The sequence below is a fragment of the Colobus angolensis genome, unplaced genomic scaffold (assembly GCF_000951035.1).
Source record: "Colobus angolensis palliatus isolate OR3802 unplaced genomic scaffold, Cang.pa_1.0 Scaffold41, whole genome shotgun sequence".
Taxonomy (NCBI): domain Eukaryota; kingdom Metazoa; phylum Chordata; class Mammalia; order Primates; family Cercopithecidae; genus Colobus; species Colobus angolensis.
The window spans coordinates 6,044,637-6,064,074 of record NW_012117488.1 but is presented as its reverse complement, the minus strand read 5'-3'; the positions used below and the strand labels follow the sequence as shown (position 1 = coordinate 6,064,074).

General features: G+C 40.8%; 1 protein-coding gene across 2 annotated transcripts in view; it reads right to left on the bottom strand.

Moving 5' to 3' along the window:
* Positions 1–19,438, bottom strand: part of DDAH1 (dimethylarginine dimethylaminohydrolase 1) — a 259,984-nt gene that overhangs the window by 146,652 nt on the left and 93,894 nt on the right. The gene's annotated exons all lie outside the window — the stretch shown is intronic.

The window sequence follows — 19,438 nt, the reverse complement described above, 5'->3', positions numbered from 1 at the left end:
GTTGTGGCGGCGAGCGCTGCGCGAGGAGTGGGGCCAGGAGAGGCGGCCGGGGAAGCAACTAGGGCAAGAAGTATGTTCAGGCGGGGGACCTCAGCGAAAAGCCACCCCTACCCAGACCTGGCGGTACCTGTGTTCTGTCGCAGGTGCACACCTCCCATCGTCCCCAGCGCGGAATTGGAGAGCCAGCCTCGGTCTGGACAGAGCGGCTGGAGGGCTTCTTGGTTTTTGCCTGAACAGTTTAAATCTTGCTTACTTACAAAGTCTAGTCCACTTTTGAAGAGCTATAATGGCTTACAGATTCTTCATTTTAAGCTTAAATCCCACGGGTCCCAGTTCTGTTTTCTGGCCTTACCTAAAGTACAAGTTTTTTTTTTGTTGTTTTTTGTGTTTGCGTGTGTGTGTTTTTTCACAAAACAACATTTGCATATCTGAAAACAGTTCTAATTATCTATGCCGCCTAACACCATCCTCTACCCCCAACCCTAACCCCCTCCAGTCCTGGAGCCCAAACCACTGAAAAGTAACTAGTGATTTGGTTTCCAAGTCCTTTCAACATTCTGGTCAGCTTCCTTTTGATACACACCAATTTGCTTGTATCCTTTTAAAATCATAGCATCCGGAAAAGAAACAATTCTTCCTGTGTGGTCTGACCAGCACAGACTACAGCAGCACCCTTGTTCCAGATGCTGGGCCTCTATGAACACTGTCTAAGCCTGTATTCACTTTTTTGGTGGTCTAGGGCCAAGGCCCAGGCTCCAGCCTTCTTGCCAGAACTCTGATCCCAGCTTTTAGGAAACTGGATTTCTAGGAGCAGGTCTGTCTGAGCATCCTAGAATGGTTGCCCCAGTTGAGCCTGGAGATGTGATCTGCCTTCTCTCCCCTCCCACAAGGGTGGTGTGAATTTATAAATGAGCTTCAAAATTCTCAGCTTCACATTTGAGGAGGTTTTTTGTCTGTTTGTTTTTTGTTGTTGTTTTGTTTTGATGGAGTTTCACTCTTGTTGCCCAGGCTGGAGTGCAGGGGTGTGATCTCGGCCCACTTCAACCTCCGCCTACCCAGTTCAAGCAGTTCTTGTGCCTCAGCCTCCTGAGTAGCTGGGACTACATGTGCGCACCACCACTCCCGGCTAATTTGTATTTTTAGCAGAGACAGGCTTTCACCATGTTCGCGAGGCTGGTCTCAAACTCCTGACCTCAGGTGATCCACCTGCCTTGGCCTCCCAAAGTGCTGGGATTACAGGGGTGAGCTACCATGCCCTGCCCAAATTTGAGGAGTCTTAAGGACAGCTCTGACACTGATGTTGGGAAGTGGGACCAAAAGTAAAATAACAAACCCTTTAGACCTACTAGGTAGTACTTCTAAAGCAAAATTCTTAGGGGATCCAGGCTGCCCCATTAGACCCAGTTTAGCGTCAGAAATCACTTAATGGTGTCCTCAGATGGAGGATTCTCATCAAAGTTACAGGTGAAAGTTGATCTTAAGTTTACCCAGGTTATATATAAAAGTTATTTATTGCTGGGCGCGGTGGCTCAAGCCTGTAATCCCAGCACTTTGGGAGGCCGAGATGGGCGGATCACGAGGTCAGGAGATCGAGACCATCCTGGCTAACACGGTGAAACCCCGTCTCTACTAAAAAATACAAAAAACTAGCTGGGCAAGGTGGCGAGCGCCTGTAGTCCCAGCTACTCGGGAGGCTGAGGCAGGAGAATGGCGTAAACCCAGGAGGCGGAGCTTGCAGTAAGCCGAGATCTGGCCACTGCACTCCAGCCTGGGTGACAGAGCGAGACTCCATCTCAAAATAAATAAATAAATTAATTAAATAAAATTTATTTATTTTTAAATTAGTTCACTATTTATTCTTTTTTTTTTTTTTTTGAGATGGAGTTTCCCTCTTGTTTCCCAGGCTGGAGTGCAATGGCGCGATCTCAGCTCACTGCAGCTTCTGCCTCCCGGGTTCAAGCGATCCTCCTGCCTCAGCCTTCCAAGTAGCTGGGATTACAGGCATGTGCCACTACACCTGGCTAATTTTGTATTTTTAGTAGAGACAGAGTTTCTCCATGTTGGTCAGGTTAGTCTCGAACTCCTGAACTCAGGTGATCCGCCCGCCTCGGCCTCCCAAAGTGCTGGGATTACAGTCGTGAGCCACTGCACCCAGCCTATTTACTCTTATTATATATTGTTTATTTATTTAGCTCCCGGGTTAAATAAAGTATAGGGCTTCATTCTGCCTTTACTGCAGACTTTACCAGACATTGAGGCTCCATATGTCTCTAACTGGCCACCATCTAGCAATCTTCATTCATGTCTGTGTCTTGTTGGACCTGAAAACTTCACTTACCACTCAGTGCCCTGAGTCTAACTATGAACAGGGCTCTGTGTACCACTCTAGGCTCATGTCAATCTAGCAGCCAATTAAAACCTGATGTTAGCCATGTCTTTCAGTACTGAAACTGGGTAACTGTTCTTTTAAAATCTAATTTTGTAGTTATCCCTGTTAAATGTTATTTAGTTCTTTCTAACTTGTCTAGTTTTGATTCTGTTATCTTGTGCATTACTTATTACTTCTAATTTGTGCCATCTGAAATTTGATAAGCATGCCTTCTGTCTTCTCTAAGCAGTTGTCAAAAAGTGTTAGAATGTATATATTAGTAAAAAAGAATAATAAAATTACCAAATCCAGTAGATTATAGTTTACATGCTTTCACACTTCAACAGCGAAGGACTGTTTTTAGGAAAATGGACTTCATTGAGCTTAATACATTGATATGTTCATTTTTTCCATGAATATTTATTGAAAATTCCCAAGGCACATCACCATGTTATGCACTTCAGAGTCACAAAAGAAGGAAGCACAAGGACATGATCCTTACCTTGAAGAGCTCACAATCTCACTAGGAAAACAAGACATGCAGAATTGGAGCTGGGGTAAGTGCACATGAGACGTATACATGACAAAGTGCTACAGGAAGGTGAGGGAAAGAGCGATCTCTATGGTGGGTGGGAGTGGAAGAAAGCTGCTTGAAGGTGATTGGACTTGGTTTAGGCCTTGAATAATTTTTGGATGTGAGTAACTGAAGGAGAGAATGAGAATTCTAAGGGAAAGGCATTTTCAAAGGACAGTAGGTAGATCAATTTACATATCTACAGCTGCTGTAACAAAACAACTCCAACACATATAATGGCACAAAGTTGATAGAAGCTTATCTCTTGTTCACTTAAAGTCTAACACAGATATTCCTGATTGGTTCTCAACTCTTTTTTCCAAGCAATATTCAGGGATCCAGCTTTCTTCTATTTTGTGGCTCCAGCTCTTCTACATGTGGCATCCAAGTTTTCCATGCTCACTGTATTAGTCAGTTCTCCTGCTGTGAATAAAGACATACCCAAGTCTGGGTAATTTATAAAGGAAAGAGGTTTAATAGATTTAGAATTCCACATAGCTAGGGAGGTCTCACAATTATGGCAGAAGACGAAGGAAGAGCAAAGAGATGTTTTACATGGCAGCAGGCAAGACAGCTTGTGTAGGAGAACTCTCCTTTATTGAACCATCAGATCTCATGAGACTTATTCACTACCACGAGAACAGTACAGGAAAGACTCACTACGATGATTCAATTACCTCCCACCTGGTCCCTCCTACAATACATGGGAATTATGGGAGCTACAGTTCAAGATGAGATTTGGGTGGGGACACAGCCACCCCATATCACTCACCTTCCTCAAACTGAAAGAACAAGAAAGAATATACAGCCACCAAATGTGAAAGGCTTAATGGGTCAGGCCTAGAAGGGATGCATATCACCTCCGCTCCCATTCTTCTGTCTAAAATTCTGCCACCCAGCTACAATAACCTTGAGGGAGGACTGGAAAATACAGTCTGCTGTGGGTCTAGAAAGAAAAGAAAACACAGAGCTGGGGAAACAGCTGACTGGTGTCTGCCCCCAGAGAACTGTGAGGAAAATGGAAAACAAAGGTAGAAAAGTGGGCTAAGCCTTCATCAAATGAGCTGTGGAGAGGCATATGTTGTGGAAATTAAGAGCAGAGCTTCTAGAGCCAGACTGTGTAGTGAAAGCTTGGCTCTACTATTTCCTTGTTTTGTGATCTTAGGCATGTTACTCTTTGCCTCAGTTTCAACGTCATCTATAAACGAGGAGTAATGAACACATTATCGTAGAGTTATTATAAATGTTAATATTGCAAAATGCTTAGAAAGTGCATAGAATAGTAACTAAAGCCTAATAGATGCTCAGTAAATATTATCCATTGAGAGGTTTTGAACAGAAGGCTTTGCACATGATTTCCTACTGAAGGCCAAACCACACGTGCACATTCACTGAATTATCAGAGTCATATAGCTGCTTGAAGGTATGCTTTCCAATAGAACTAGTGGCCTTCCTAGGTTGACAGACCAAATCTCACCCACAAGCGTAATCATAGATTCAATAAATATTTATTGAACCCTTGCTAGGTATTGTGCTAGGCACTGGGGATGTAATTATGAATGATAATGTATGGCTTATGGTCAAATTGTTCCTTTTGCACTTCTGGACATTTCAAGAGCTTTATAAGCAATTTCCTTTAAATTCCCTCTGTCTGACATACCTAAAGCTATTTCTGCTCTGGTTGGATGTTGATTAACACAGGGGCAAGTTTTCTTTTCCATTGACAATATTGCTGGTATCTTGCCTTATTTGAAGTCAATTTTAGATAGCAAGCATCTGAAGATTAAAACAGGCATTCCTGTCTTACTGTTTTCTTACTCCATTTTAGCATATACAAGATTTACTTTCATAGGAGACAGGTGCTTTGAGGTGGGGGTGTGTATTAGTCCGTTTTCACACTGCTGATAGAGACATACCCGAGACTGTGTAATTTATAAAGAAAAAGAGATTTAATGGACTCACAGTTCCATGTGACTGGGGAGGCCTTACAATCATGGTGGAAGGCAAAAGGCACGTCTTACATGGCCACAAGGCAAGAGAGAAAATGAGAATCAAGTGAAAGGGGTTTCCCCTTAGAAAACCCTCATACCTTGTAAGATTTATTCAGTATCACGAGAACAATATGAGGGAAACTGCCCCCACATGATTCAATTATCTCCCACTGGGTCCCTCCCACAACATGTGAGAATTATGGGAGCTACAATTCAAGATGAGATTTGGGTGGGGATATAGCCAAACCATATCAGGGTGGGAATTCTCAAACAGAAGGAGGCCTCAAGGGTGTCCTTGCCCATCCTAAGTGCTAGAAATATTGGACCAAGTAAGTACCATAAATCTGCAATTTGACACTAAGTCCTGAGTGTTTTAACATAATTATTACATAAATATTTACTGTGAAAGAAGCCCATTGCTGCAGATTACCTTTTATATCCAAGCAGTGAGTGGTGTTTGGTTGAATGGGCAGGCAGTGAGTTACAGACCCCGAGAGGGTTCCACGGTAACCAGGACTCTGGTTCCTAAAATCAAGACACATAGCCTCCTAATCTCAGTTTCTCCTACTTTCATCTGGGGATTCGTTCATTAAAGAAACATTTACTAAGCATCTACAGTATGTATGGTAGAGGAATACATAAAAGCAATGGATAAGGCATGGGTTTTGATTCAGACAAGCCTGAATTTGATTCCTGGCCCTCCTACATTCTGGCTGTACCACCTTAGTGTACCCAAGACCCGTGTTTCACCATTTTCTTTCTTGCTTGAAGCTGTAGAGGACTGATTTTCATGGACTTCATCACCTGGGATCCCATTTTTGTTGGTTTTGGTGAATGGGATATACTTACAGGAGACTGGAGGACAAGAGGGGAGAGAGATTGGGGTATTTATTTCTCTGGCTCCCTTCCTGCTTTTTCATGGTTGTAGCAACAGCTCCATCATCCTTCTACAATCATAGCTTCTGCTGGTGGCCCCTATTCCATGGTTCCAGCTCTCAGCTGGGTTCTGGTAATGCTGTTGCCTTCCATTATTCCATCTAGGGGTGGTATTGGCTTCTTGTGTTTGCTAGTCTCTGGGTGCCTCAGTGTTCCTCATTGGTTCTCTTTACCTGCCCACACCTCTAAAAACATTCCTTTTATTAAACATGCTCTTCAGAATTGTTTAAGTATGCCATTTGTTTTTTACCAGGGCCCTCATGTATAACTCACTTGTTATGTACATATATGTGTATATGTGTGCACATACATTGTCTTGAATTGGTGTGTAAAGTAGGAGTTATAATACCTTGTTCTCAGAGTTTTGAGGCTGAAATGTGATTGCCTATACAAAGAATCTGAACATTGCTTCTAGAACACAGTAAGTACTCAATTGTGAGAGCCACTAATATTAACAGTTATTGTGCCCTTATGCCAGGCATTGTATTCGTTATGGAGTATCCATCTGCCTCTGTATAAAATGCCTATTTTCACCACTTAAAATACCCAAGTCCTTCAAATGAGATAACATAAAGTGCCCACAACAGTGATAGGGACACTGGAAGCTCTCAGTGCTTTCTGCACTTCAAAGTTCAGCCTTCTCTGGTCCCCACCTCCTCCTGTGCAAGCAACACATCCCTTTTCTGAATTTCTGTAGCTCTTTCTGTGTTCCTCTGTTGGGGCTCAGAAAACAATGCCCCAAAATGAAGGCCTCAGAAGCAGCCTCAGAGGTGTAGGTTTGTTCTCTGACCTTCTCCTGCTCTCCTGTCTCTCAGTCCCATGCCCCACTGAGGCTAGGCTCAGAAACTAGAATCCCTCTTCCCCGAGGCGGGTCATAGAAACCAAAATGCCTTTTTCCCCAAAGCCAGACATAAAACCTAAAAATATTACTCCAATTTTCCTTCTGCCCTATTTCTGTGAAAAGTGGCCATAAAGAAATTATCTGACATACCTTGTTTGTAGATCATAAGACCCCTATTCCAGAGAAGGTCCTGTCCCACCCCCAGAAGGAAGGAATGCTGCTCAGAGAGGCAAAGGAGAATCTAGGCAGACAGACCTGGCTGGGTTTCCTCACTCAGTTTGTTAGCATTAGATCATACCCTTTTGGTCCACTCATATTTCTACATGGCTGTCCATACTTTGTTAAACCTAAGCATAAAATAGGTCAATTTCTCCTGTGTCTTTGGGTCTTCATTCTGAAGGCTCCCGTGTGTATACCCTAAATAAATTTATATGCCTTTTCTCTTATTAATCTGCCTTTTGAGAGTTGATTTTTCAATGAAACTTCAAAGGGCCCTTGGTCCCCACACCACTCTTATGCTGCTTATTACTTTCTCCTAGCACAGTGTAATAACCCATGGACGCCAGAGTCATCTACCTCATTACAATGACATTAGGGGCTAATGAGATAACCAAAATATCCTGAAAAGTTCTAAGTACTATATAAATATGTTGAATTTTAACAAATTTGTGATGTATTATGATGATAAGCAGAGGTGAGTGTTGCTCCAAGCTTTTCTTTTAGATTCAGTGGGTACATGTGCAGGTTTGTGACATGGATACGTTGCATAATGCTGAGGTTTGGGCTTCCATTGAACCCATCATCCAAATAGTGAACACAGTACCCAATGGCAAGTTTTTCAGCCCTTCCCACCTCTCCTCCTGCCTCTTTTTGGAGTTCGTAGTTTCTGTTGTTTTCATCTTTATGTCCATGGGTATTCATTGTTTAGCTCCCACTTATAAGTGAGAACAGTATTGCAGTATTTGATTTTCTGTTTCTGCATTAATTCACTTAAGATAATGACCTCCAGCTGCATCCATGTTGTTGCAAAGGAAATGATTTCATTATTTTTATGGCTGTGTAGTATTCCATGGTGTATATGTACCATATTTTCTTTATCCAGTACATCACTGATGGGCACCTAGGTTGATTCCATTACTTTGCTGTTGTGAGTGGTGCTGTGATAAATATATGAGTGGCAGTGTCTCTTTGGTAGAACAATTTATTTTCCTTTGGGTAGAAGTGGATTGCTGGGTCAAATGGTAGTTCCCCAAACTTTTATATCAGCTATTTTTTCAGTTTTTCAGAGCTTCTTGCAACATTATTTTTGCAGAAGTATGTTTATGATCATTTGATATTCAATATGTATTTATGGGGGAAGAAATAGTTTGAGGGGAAAGACTTCTCAAATTCTGGGAAATCTAAATGTAGAAGAAAAGAAAAACATTTTTCTACAGTTAAAATTGTTATATATGTATATGTATGTGTACACACACACAACAGGGCTCTGATAATCCCCTTCATTTCCTTGTGAAATGAAGTTGCTTCATTTTCTTATGAAGCACAGAGATATGCCAGTTTTGCAACACCAGGGAATCGCTGTATTTGCTTTTGTGATATTAACGCACAATGGTTTTAACATAGCATTGGTATATACATGTCCAAAGAATCCTTTGCTTCAGTGATGCTTCTCTCTCATGGCTTCTTTTCTTCTGCCAATCTGTCTCTCTCCCTCTGCTTCTACTCCATTGCCATGTTGGTATTTCCCAGAGTTCTCTAGCCTCCATCTCTTTTCTTCCAACTTTACATGCTCCCTGCTTTGGATGAGCGAATCTAGGCCCATGACTTCAAATACACCCCAGTGCCAACATGGCTCAAACCTTCATTTCTGGTCTTTTCCTGCCTAGCTTCAGAACTGCCTAAAAGACATCCCTATTTGGCTGCTCCACAGGCATTCCAAAGTCGACATCCCAAAGCACAGCTCATCATGTCCTGCCCAGGATTGCTCCTTCCAATCCCTATTTCATTTATACTAGTAGTTGCTTAAGCCAGTAATCTGAGTGTTATCCTTTACCTCACATTCTCCTTTACCTCACATTCTCCTTTACCTCCACATTTAATCAATCACCATGTTTTGACCAATCAATCCCCTTAAAATGATTCAAATCCACCCATGTCTCTTCATCCACCCTGCTACCACTTCGTCCAGAAAATAATTATTGGTTTCCTGGATTAGTGCAACAGCCATCTTATCCAAAGCGGTCTTTCTAAACTGCAAATCTAACTACCACTCTCTTGTCTAAGTCCTCCAGTAGCTTCCCAGTAGCTTCAGAATTAAGTCCACATATTTTACCATAGCCCACCCAACACCCCACCTCCGTGATGTGGCCTCTGCCTACTTGCCATCCTCATTCTGATCTCATCCCTATTTTCTCTTACTTGGGCTTCTGTGCATGGTTTCCTATTTCCTGGAATGTGTGTGGCCCCATCTCTGCTTGGGTAATTCCTAATCCTCTTTAGACTCATTGAAGGCATCACTCCATTCAAGAAGACTTCCCTGGGTCCCCAGGTTGGATGAGATGCATCTGTATCCCTGTTTTGACTCCTATGACAAAGCACTGTTTTACTTGCTAATCCAAGGAGCTCTTGGCAGACAGGCACATCTTTTTATTACTGGATCCTCAATTCAGGTGTGTAGAGAATGACTGAATTAAAGCAATAGATGGCATTCCTCTCTCCCAATTCTCATCAGCCCACTTTCATATGAATGGGTTTCAGTTCCTATAAAATAAGAAGGTTATACTAGGCCCCTTCCAGCTTTAAGAATCTATGATTCTGTTGCTCCCAATGCTTATAAATTGCTATTGGAGAGTGGAGAGTTCATGGTCACAGCTGTGTGATCTTGTACAACTTGCTTGACCTTTCTGAGCCTCAGACCCCCCATTTGAAAAATGAGGATAGTAGTATCAATCTTGCATAGTTCTTATGAGGACTAAATTAAATTAACTTAGACAACATATGAAATATGTTCTTCCTCTCCCTTCTGCTGAGGGAGCCCTTTGTTCAAAGGAGCCCTTTGTTCAAATGCTGGCTCCACTACTTACTATCTGTACAATCCTGGTCAATTAACTTCACATACAGAGCTTCTGTTTTTTTCATTTGTAAAACAAAGATTACACCTATATTATGATGTAATGAAGATTAATGAGATGATCCACATAAAGCTTTGCAGCATGTAGATATATCAAGTGCTCAACAAATGTTAGCCACTTCTGTGATCATGGAGGAGGAGAAGTGGGAGGAGGCGGGAAGAAGAAGAAAATATGCAAAGCATAGCAATAGTTGACTTTCAACAAAGGTTACTCCCTTTCCTCTTTCCTATTCCATTCTTGGTTGGGGAAAGCTTCATTTACCCATTCGAGAGTCAAATCCCATTACAATAAAATTGTTGCCCAACTTCCTCTGCTGAATGGGAACCTTCTTATATTAAATTTTGGTAAGAATTTCCTACATTTTAAATAATTCAAGTTACTTAATTCGATATGTTTGACAACACAATAGGTGTAACTCTTAGAAACACAGATCATGTAAACACTGTCAGATTATTTCCCCACACTTTCTTTTTCTTATCAGCACCATTATAAAATTACAGAGGAGTTCCATATATTGGGACCTGCATCGTGCAAAAGGTGGGGTGGGGTGGGGGTAGAGGTTCCAAACTTCTAGTGGGTTTATGGAGAAAGCCTCACTGTCCCTAGTACCTGAACTCTTACCTCTGAGGTGGTTGGGGTTTTCGTTTGTTTGTTTGTTTTGGTTTTGGTTTTTTTGAGACATGGTCTCGCTCTGTAACCCAGGATGGAGTGCAGTGGCACAATCTCAGCTCACTGCAACCTCCACCAGGCTCAAGCAATTCTCCCACCTTAGCCTCCTGAGTAGCTGGGACTAGAGTTGCACGCCACCACACCTGGGTAATTTTTGGTTTTGTTTTTGTGTTTTTATACAGACAAGGTTTCACCATATTGCTCAGGCTGGTCTCAAACTCCTGAACTCAAGCGATCTGTCTGCCTCAACCTCCCAAAGTGCTGGGATTACAGGTATGAGCCACCACGTCCAGCCTCAAGATAGTTGTTGCACGCTTCTTTATTTTGACCTTCACCTACTTTCTCCTCTGAATTATCTTTCCTCAGCTCCTTCTTATCATGCATTTACATTTCTTTCCCTTTGTTTCAGTTATTGTTGATGCACAAAAAACCACCCTGAAACCTAGGGGCTTAGAACAGTCATTTTGTTTGGCCCATGATTTGTGAATTAGGAATTGGGGGAAGGCTTGTGTCTCTGATCCACATGGAGTCCATTGGGGCAGCTGAAGCTGGGAACCGCTTTCCAGCTGACTTTCTCGCTTACATCTCTGGTGCCTCAGTGTTGCTCAGCCTGACTTCAGCTCACCCCCTCCACACAGGTCCCTTCTTCCAGAGCTTCTTCCTGTGGCTCAGGATTCTCACAGAATGGTGGTCTCAGAATAGTCTCATTTCTTGGTGGTTGGCTTCCTTCACGTGAGAAGTGGAAGCTGCGATGTTCTTTAGGGGCTATGCACATAGCTAGCATGGCATGATTTCTGCTATCCTGTACTGGTCAAAGCAGTCACAGGTCTGCCCATCAAAGGCAGGGGAACAGACACTTTCTCTTGATGGAAGGAGTGTCTATCATTAACCAGTCACACTCTTAGTATCAAGTTCTGTTATTCTTTCAATATAGTGTTTCAATAATATCTTCAGAAAAAATTCTTTCAGTTTTTGAAATTTTGCCATTTTTTTTTTCTGAATTAAAAACAGGGTCCATAATACAGATTTAGTTACACAACTAGCACTAGTCACTGACTAGTAGTAGGTGCGAATACTGTTTAGCAGAGAGACAGCTATGAATCAAACCATCACTAAATACTCACAAACTAAGTGCTATAAAGGAAAAGGACTGGGTGCCATGAGCATGCATAATAACATAAATCCCATATATCTGGGGGAGTAAAGGAAGGCTTTCCTGGAGAGGTGACTTCTGAGCTGAGAATTGAAAGATGAGTAGGTATTAATTAGGAGTGGAGAGAAATTGCCAAACTGAGCTAAGCATATGAGCAAAGGCACAAGATGGGAGGGAATTTAGTATATTGGAGGAAGGAAGAGAAAAATCTATGTGCTACAGCTGGAATGTCAGTGATATTGTTAACTTTGTTTTAAAGCTGAGGGTCAGCTCCTGGCTGAGAGCCCTGACACAGGTAAGGGCTCCACAAATATGTGCCTCCCCAATGATGGGGGGCCTGTCAATGATATACATCTGCCCTCAGGCCTTTTCTATAGCCTTTACAACTGGAAGAGTGTCCCCTACAACCTCATGACATCTTACAGGAGAAACATCCAGATTCAGAGAAGTCAGCATCGAAAACCAGTTGAAGAAAACATTATCTACGAAAATATAACACATCCTGGTGGTTATCATAGAGTGGAGTTAAAATGTAAATCAAGATTAACTCACGCCAAGATTATCCTACTCTTTAGAGATGACATATGACTCACACTACTATCTCTGCTATACTATATATAGTATAGTATACTATATATAGCAGAGATAGTATATGTATGCATATATGTATATACTATCTCTACTATATATATAGAAATAGATATAGTATATTAGGATGTGAAATTTTGATGTGAAACCTAGAAGAAAATGGTAATTTGTGTTCATACAGGTCACATATGTAGCTACTTACTAAATGTTTCAGGGAATTTATTTAAACATCTCAACCATCAAATTAGTGTATGCATCAATAAAAAATGCTGTACAGATTGACTATCATTTACTGTATAGGATATTTTATGCTTTTATTCCCTAGTGTATGGGCTTCTATTCTCTGTTCAGTTTTTGTTATTTTAATATATTAACCATAATTGAAAAAAATTCATGATCTATGCTATCTGCCAACTCAAAAATTTCCTAATCTCAGTTTCTCCAACTTTCTTTCTAAAAAAGAATTTTAGAAAAGCCTTTAAAGAAAGAATTTTTCAAAAATATAGGGAAAAAAGAAAAAGGAAATTGCCTGGGAAAGCAAATTTTTCTTCTGTGAGAATGCTGACAGATAAACCATTTTGGAGAGAAATGGGCAAGAGTATTATATAGAAAAATCAGATTCACTTTTATAGAAAACATGAGTTTCCACTAAAGACCATATCATAGGATACATCTTTAAAAAGAAAAGAGAAGTTTCTACTCTAACTTGGTTTTTGCCAAGAACGCTTTCTGACATCTTAATTAATTTTAGGAATTATCTGTATTATTCTGCTCTCAGGTTGCTAATGAAGATATACCTGAGATGGGGTAGTTTACACAGGAAAGCAGTTTAATAGACTCACAGTTCCACATAGCTGAGGAGGCCTCACAATCATGGCAGAAGGCGAAGGAGGATCAAAGTCATATCTTACATGATGGCAGGCAAGACAGCTTGTGCAGGGGGGAGTTCCCATTTATGAAACCATCAGATCTCATGAGACTTATTCACTAACAGAATGGGAAAAACCCACCCCCATGATTCAGTAACTTCCCATCGGGTCCTTCTCACAACATGTTGGGATTATGGGAACTACAATTCAAGATGATATTTGGGTGGGGACACAACCAAACCATATCATCATCCTTTCAGTTGTATCCTTCCTATTGTAACTTAATGTTTCTTGAATTTTACAATATTGTCTGCCTTATTGCAATACTGTTCAGATCCTCATCAGAAGTGGTCATTGACGGGTAAGCTGGAGATCAGGGAATAGGTCTGGCATTGTTAGGGAAGACTAATGAATATCAACTGATAAAGAATGGGTTGTTAACATTATGGGGGATAGTCTATAGCATGTTACATTACTGTATAATGCTGTATTCTATATAATTGTATATTACTTTACAGTATTCTAGAAATATGGTTGAACTAATACATGCTTTAAAAGAAATTATATTTTTATTGCCTTTTGAAAGTTTAAATTTAATTTTTATTTTACTTTATTTTGTATTTTGCTTTTAAAAGATTAATGATTTGCTATAGCCCAAGAGGTAGTAGGTGAAAGCTTAAAGTAGTTAATAATCTGAGATTATTTTTCCTCCCTCCTGTTTTTCTTTTATAAAGACACCAGATGGAAATTAAATACTTAATTAAATTAAACAAATTAGGCACTAATATTACCACAATCCGGGTTTGCACTACTAATTGCTTATTGAGTATTACAACAGTGTTCACACAGTCTGAAAGTAGAGCGGTTTTGGCCACATATCAAAACGGGCAGTGTTATAACAGTTCCAGATGTTACAGTAACAGGCACTCTGGAGGGGGGGCCCATGTGAGCATCATGAGAACCCCAGACAATTAGATATTGCTAGTTCAGTTTGCTGGGCCTTGTCTTGATCCCTTTAGGGTGAAAATGGTGCTTCCAGCATGCATCTGTTTGGCCCTGCTTGGGAGAGAGTCATGTTGGGCCAGGCTAATCACATATTCTGGAAGAGGTCACAAAATTCTGATTTGGGAATTTTTATAAACGACTATGCCCATCTTACACATACTGAAATCTAAGAAGATAATATTTCCTTGTCACATTGTTCTGAAGCAGACATTCAATTAAATTCAAAGAGCACATGTCTGCTCTCATAGGAAAAACTGTGAGCAATTAAAAGAGAAACAGAACTAGTGACAAAACAGCTCATTCTTCACAACAGCGGGAGAACTAACCCACTGTGGATGGTCCAACACCTCTGTCAGTAGGTAAAACTGTGACAGAGTCAACATTCACCTTAGAAATTCTTCTATGTACTCCTGCTCCACCCCACACACTGTTAGTAGTTCCCTATCCCTGGGTCACCTCTCAGCACAGGCTTAAACTGCTCCCTTTCACACCAAAATGTATGTGCTCTGAAGTTCATTTTGTCAGATTCCTCCTAAGCTTCTAATGAAACCTAATGAAACCTACTCGGGATAGGATCTCAGATGAAAATAACTCTTCAATTCAATACTTTTATATTAAATGACTAAGTGTGCTAGATACTGTGGCTAATGATCTGATTAAGAAACGGTTTCTCTATTCATCTTTTTAAAAATCAGGAACAGGCAGGTGCTGTGGCTCACACCTATAATCCCAGCACTTTGGGAGGTTGAAGCTGGCAGATTACCTAAGGACAGGAGTTTGAGACCAGCCTGACCAACATGGCGAAACCCCATCTCTACTAAAAATACAAAAAGGAGCTGGGCGTGGTGGCGAGCACTTGTAATCCCAGCTACTCAGGGGACTAAGGCACAAGAATCCTTTGAATCGGGGAGATGGAGCTTGCAGTGACCCAAGATAGTGCTACAGCACCCCAACCTGGGCGATAGAGCAAGACTATGTCTCAAAAATAAATAAATAAATAAATAAATAAATAAATAAGTAAATTAAAATTAAAATTAAAAATCAGAAACAATCAGAAAGCCCTATAATAAAAGAGTAGTTAAATAAATCATGGTACATCCATACCTGTGGGATATTCTGTAGCCATCAAAAATAATGCTTTGGAAAATAATGTTTTAGTATGATCACAGTTTTACTTTAAGAACATATATTGGTGAAAAGGCTTAATAAAATATAATAGCAACTTTTGTTGTCTTTAAGAAGTGGGATCATATGTGATTTTTGTTTTCTTTAAAATTTATGTATTCCAACTTTTCTTTAAGAAGCATATACTTTATAAAATAATAAAAATCATTTCTTGGGTTTTTTTGTTTGTTTGTTTGTATGTTTTTTTGAGATGGAGTCTCGCTCTGTCACCCAGGCTGGAGTGCAGTGGCGCGATATCAGCTCACTACAGCCTCTGTCTCCCAGGTTGAAGTGATTCTCCTGCCTCAGCCTCCTGAACAGCTGAGATGACCAGTGTGCACCACCACATCCAGCTACTTTTTGTATTTTTAGTACAGACAGGGTTTCGCTATGTTAGCCAGGCTGGTCTTGAACTCCTGGCCTCAGGTGATCCGCCTGCCTCGGCCTCCCACAGTGTTGGGACTACAGATGTGAGCCACCTACCCAGCCTAAAGACAATTTCTCTCTGAAAGGGTTATGTCTAGTCCAAATTAAAAGATTGAAAACAAATGATTAGTACATTATGGTAAGTGTTATAGTTACATACAAGATGTTATGAGAACAACTACCCATATGGATGATATCACTTAATATGATACCACCCCCAATGATTTCTCAAAAATCTTTTTTACACATTATAAACCAGCTAGTTTATTATTTTGTAGTAAGATAAAGAACTTTTACCATGCAGACTGAAATACCTATGTCAACATGAACAGTACTTTTTTTCCTAGAGCCAGTTACGTGGAAAGCCAGGTTATTATCAGATTATTTAATGAGTGTGAAATCCTAACAAGAGGAGACCAACTTTAACACCAATAACTCATCCATGAAGGCTGGGGGCACACTTTCCCACCACGGGAACACCTTAGCCTCCAGAAAGCTTATTGACTCTTCCCTCCTCATCTTGGTCTGGCTGAGCACTGCCACTGGTCAGTCACTTCCTGCAGCCATACAGTCTGGCCAACTTGGCCTAAGAGCTGTATCTCTGCTCACTGGTTTGTGTTGTTACCGCCACTGTTACTAACAGTTAAGTTCTGAAGGGGGCATGTCAGTTGCTCCCATGTAGCAACTAGGAGACACAATAATCCTGTTAGTTTGTTCTCCCAAACCCACTCCACTCAAGTTTATCAGGTAATGTGCTCTGTAAGGTTGTTTCCGATCCCATTAGCACATACATAGATTACCTATAAATTGACCTAATGTAACCTGCTTTCTACTGAGGATTGAGTTTTTAAAGTTTTGTTTTCCCACTTTCTTGATCAGTGATTACCAACTATGTAGGAGTTAATGAAACCAATTCTGTATCACCACTGCAACCAAGACAGAGATACCAAGTCATATGTATTTTTCAAATCAATAGTATTTTGTTCTCTATAATGTAAAAAACAAGAAGATGCAGTCCTCAACATAGTACTCAACACTAGGAAGGGTCAAGTTGTCAAAAAATATCTTTCAACAGTAGAAAAGATTGCTTTCCAATTAAAAAACAAAGCAGGTATTGCAATCATATAATAATGATAAAATTACAGAAAAAAAATATATTCAGACTGACCCACAGCATTCACACCACACCAGAATTTTGCCTGTAACAAAACAGTATATTTTATCTCAAAAAGTAGGTTAGGTCCATGCTAGCTGAAAACTTCAATCCCAGACCCAGTAAATGAGGATGAAATACATAGTGCATGCTTAACAGACACTGCATATACATCAACCATTCTTTAATGCCCCTCACTAGGGTTTTGAGGGATGGAGGGATGAAATGTGGATGGACATGTGCACTCACAAAGGCAGAGTTTTCTTCCAGTTATAAAAATTCATACATGTGACCCTTTACTATGTCTTGGGCAATAGCTAAGATTTTACCTGTGGGAATCCACCTTTGAAAATCACAACAAAAATCAATAGGAAATGATTTAATATAAAATATATAAACTTCTTAGGATGAGGACTTTCACAGAAAAGCAAGAAGGGGACAATAATAAAAATGAATTTTTGGCCCGGCATGGTGGCTCACGCCTGTAATCCCAACAATTTGGGAGGTCGAGGCGGGTGGATCACCTGAGGTCAGGAGTTCGAGGCCAGCCTGGCCAAAATGGTGAAACTCCATCTCTACTAAAAATACAAAAACTAGCTGGGCATGGTGGCACTTGCCTATAGTCCCAGCTACTCAGAAGACTGAGGCAGGAGAATCACTTGAACCTGAGAGGCAGAGATTACAGTGAGCAGAGATCATGCCACTGCACTTCAGCCTGGGCAACAGAGTGAGACTGTCAAAAAAAAAAAAAAAAGAATTATCTTAAAAAATAATATTCCCCTTATTTTGTCCCTTATTTTGACCAACACTCAAAAACAAGTCTGTACAAAACTAGGAACACAGAAAAGGACCAGAGAGGATGTTACATTGTAAAGTCTAAACTTCTGCCCTCATCAAGACCCTTGTCTACGGAGCTGAGGGTTCCCAGGTCCACTGGAGAAAGTGAGTGGTCTCTGATCATCACCCCTGTGTCACCAAAGATGGCCCCAGCTCACTCGCTGTCAAACTTAACAGAATTGACCTGGACAGGGATTGAATCTCCCTAGCAGCTGCCCTGCTTCTTCTTGGTTTTCTCATGCTGGAAGGATTTGCCTTTCGTGAACTTAAAAACCTGATTGGCTCACTCTCCCCAGTCAAAAATCTTTAGTATTTTAAGGAAAGGTACAGTTAACAATGCCTTATCCAAAATATTTGATGCCAGATGTGACACTTTTTGGATTTTAGGAAGGTAATGTGGCGAGTATATCTGTGTAACACCCCCAGTGGGTCCTGGGCAGCAACCCATAATCAAGTGTATTAATATTTCCATTAAGTGAGATGGATGGGGACTATAAAGCTTCATATCAATTTTGGCCACTAAATTTTGTTACTAAAACTTTTGCTTTTCAGAGCCCTTTGGATTTCTGAACTGCAGACCATGGCTCGCAGACCTGTATGAGAAATATGGGGACTCAGTGCTACAGCCTGTGGAAGATGCATCTTCTGTTATCTAGTCTCAACTCATTAAGCCCAACACTCACTCTGATTGTAGAAGTCATAAAGCTAATTTCAATTCAGAATAAAGCATATGATCGGCCGGGCGCGGTGGCTCAAGCCTGTAATCCCAGCACTTTGGGAGGCCGAGACGGGTGGATCACCAGGTCAGGAGATCAAGACCATCCTGTCTAACACGGTGAAACTCCGTCTCTACTAAAAAATACAAAAAACTAGCCGGGTGAGGTGGCGGGCGCCTGTAGTCCCAGCTACTCGGGAGGCTGAGGCAGGAGAATGGCGTAAACCCTGGAGGCGGAGCTTGCAGTGAGCTGAGATCCGGCCACTGCACTCCAGCCCGGGTGACAGAGCAAGACTCCGTCTCAAAAAAAAAAAAAAAAAAAGCATATGATCATATTTGATTGTAGATACACACTCCAGGAGTAAAAATTCTCTAATCTATGTCTTAAAGACACAGTGCCTAAGGGGCTGGAGTTGTTTGAAGGAGGAGGAAATGTTATAAACCCAATTTGCAAACATTTAAAGAATATCAAGGAATATGTGGGTCATCTAGGTAGAAGTAATATTAATAGAGCTGGCAAAAATGCACTTCTCAGTACATTTTAAAGGTTACCTCTAGGCCAAACGTTTCTTAATCTCTCTTGGAAGAATATTGGCGGCAAGTGACCAAAAGGCTGTGGTTTCAGAACTTAACTGTAAAACTGCTGAGTTTATTGATACATAGCTGGTTCAGGAGAAATTTTATCTATCTACCTATTTACTTATGTTTAATATATAATATATTTATATGTATTATATATATATATATTTCAACTTTGTGGTATAATGAATTATGTGTAATGGCTGTGCTAATATTGCATACCACTGAGGGCAAGTAGCAATTTCCATAAAGTGACAGATAAGTGGTTTTAGGAGGAAAAATGCTGCCAAAGATGATTCATTTGAAATCAACCTTGACAGTTTTCCTGCTGATAAGGCTGACAGAAAGAAGGACTAGAACAAAGGTTAAATTCTCTACTTCTAGGAAACTGTGCTCTGTGTTTAAGGCTTGCTCCTCTGAGCTCTGCTAGTCCATCAAG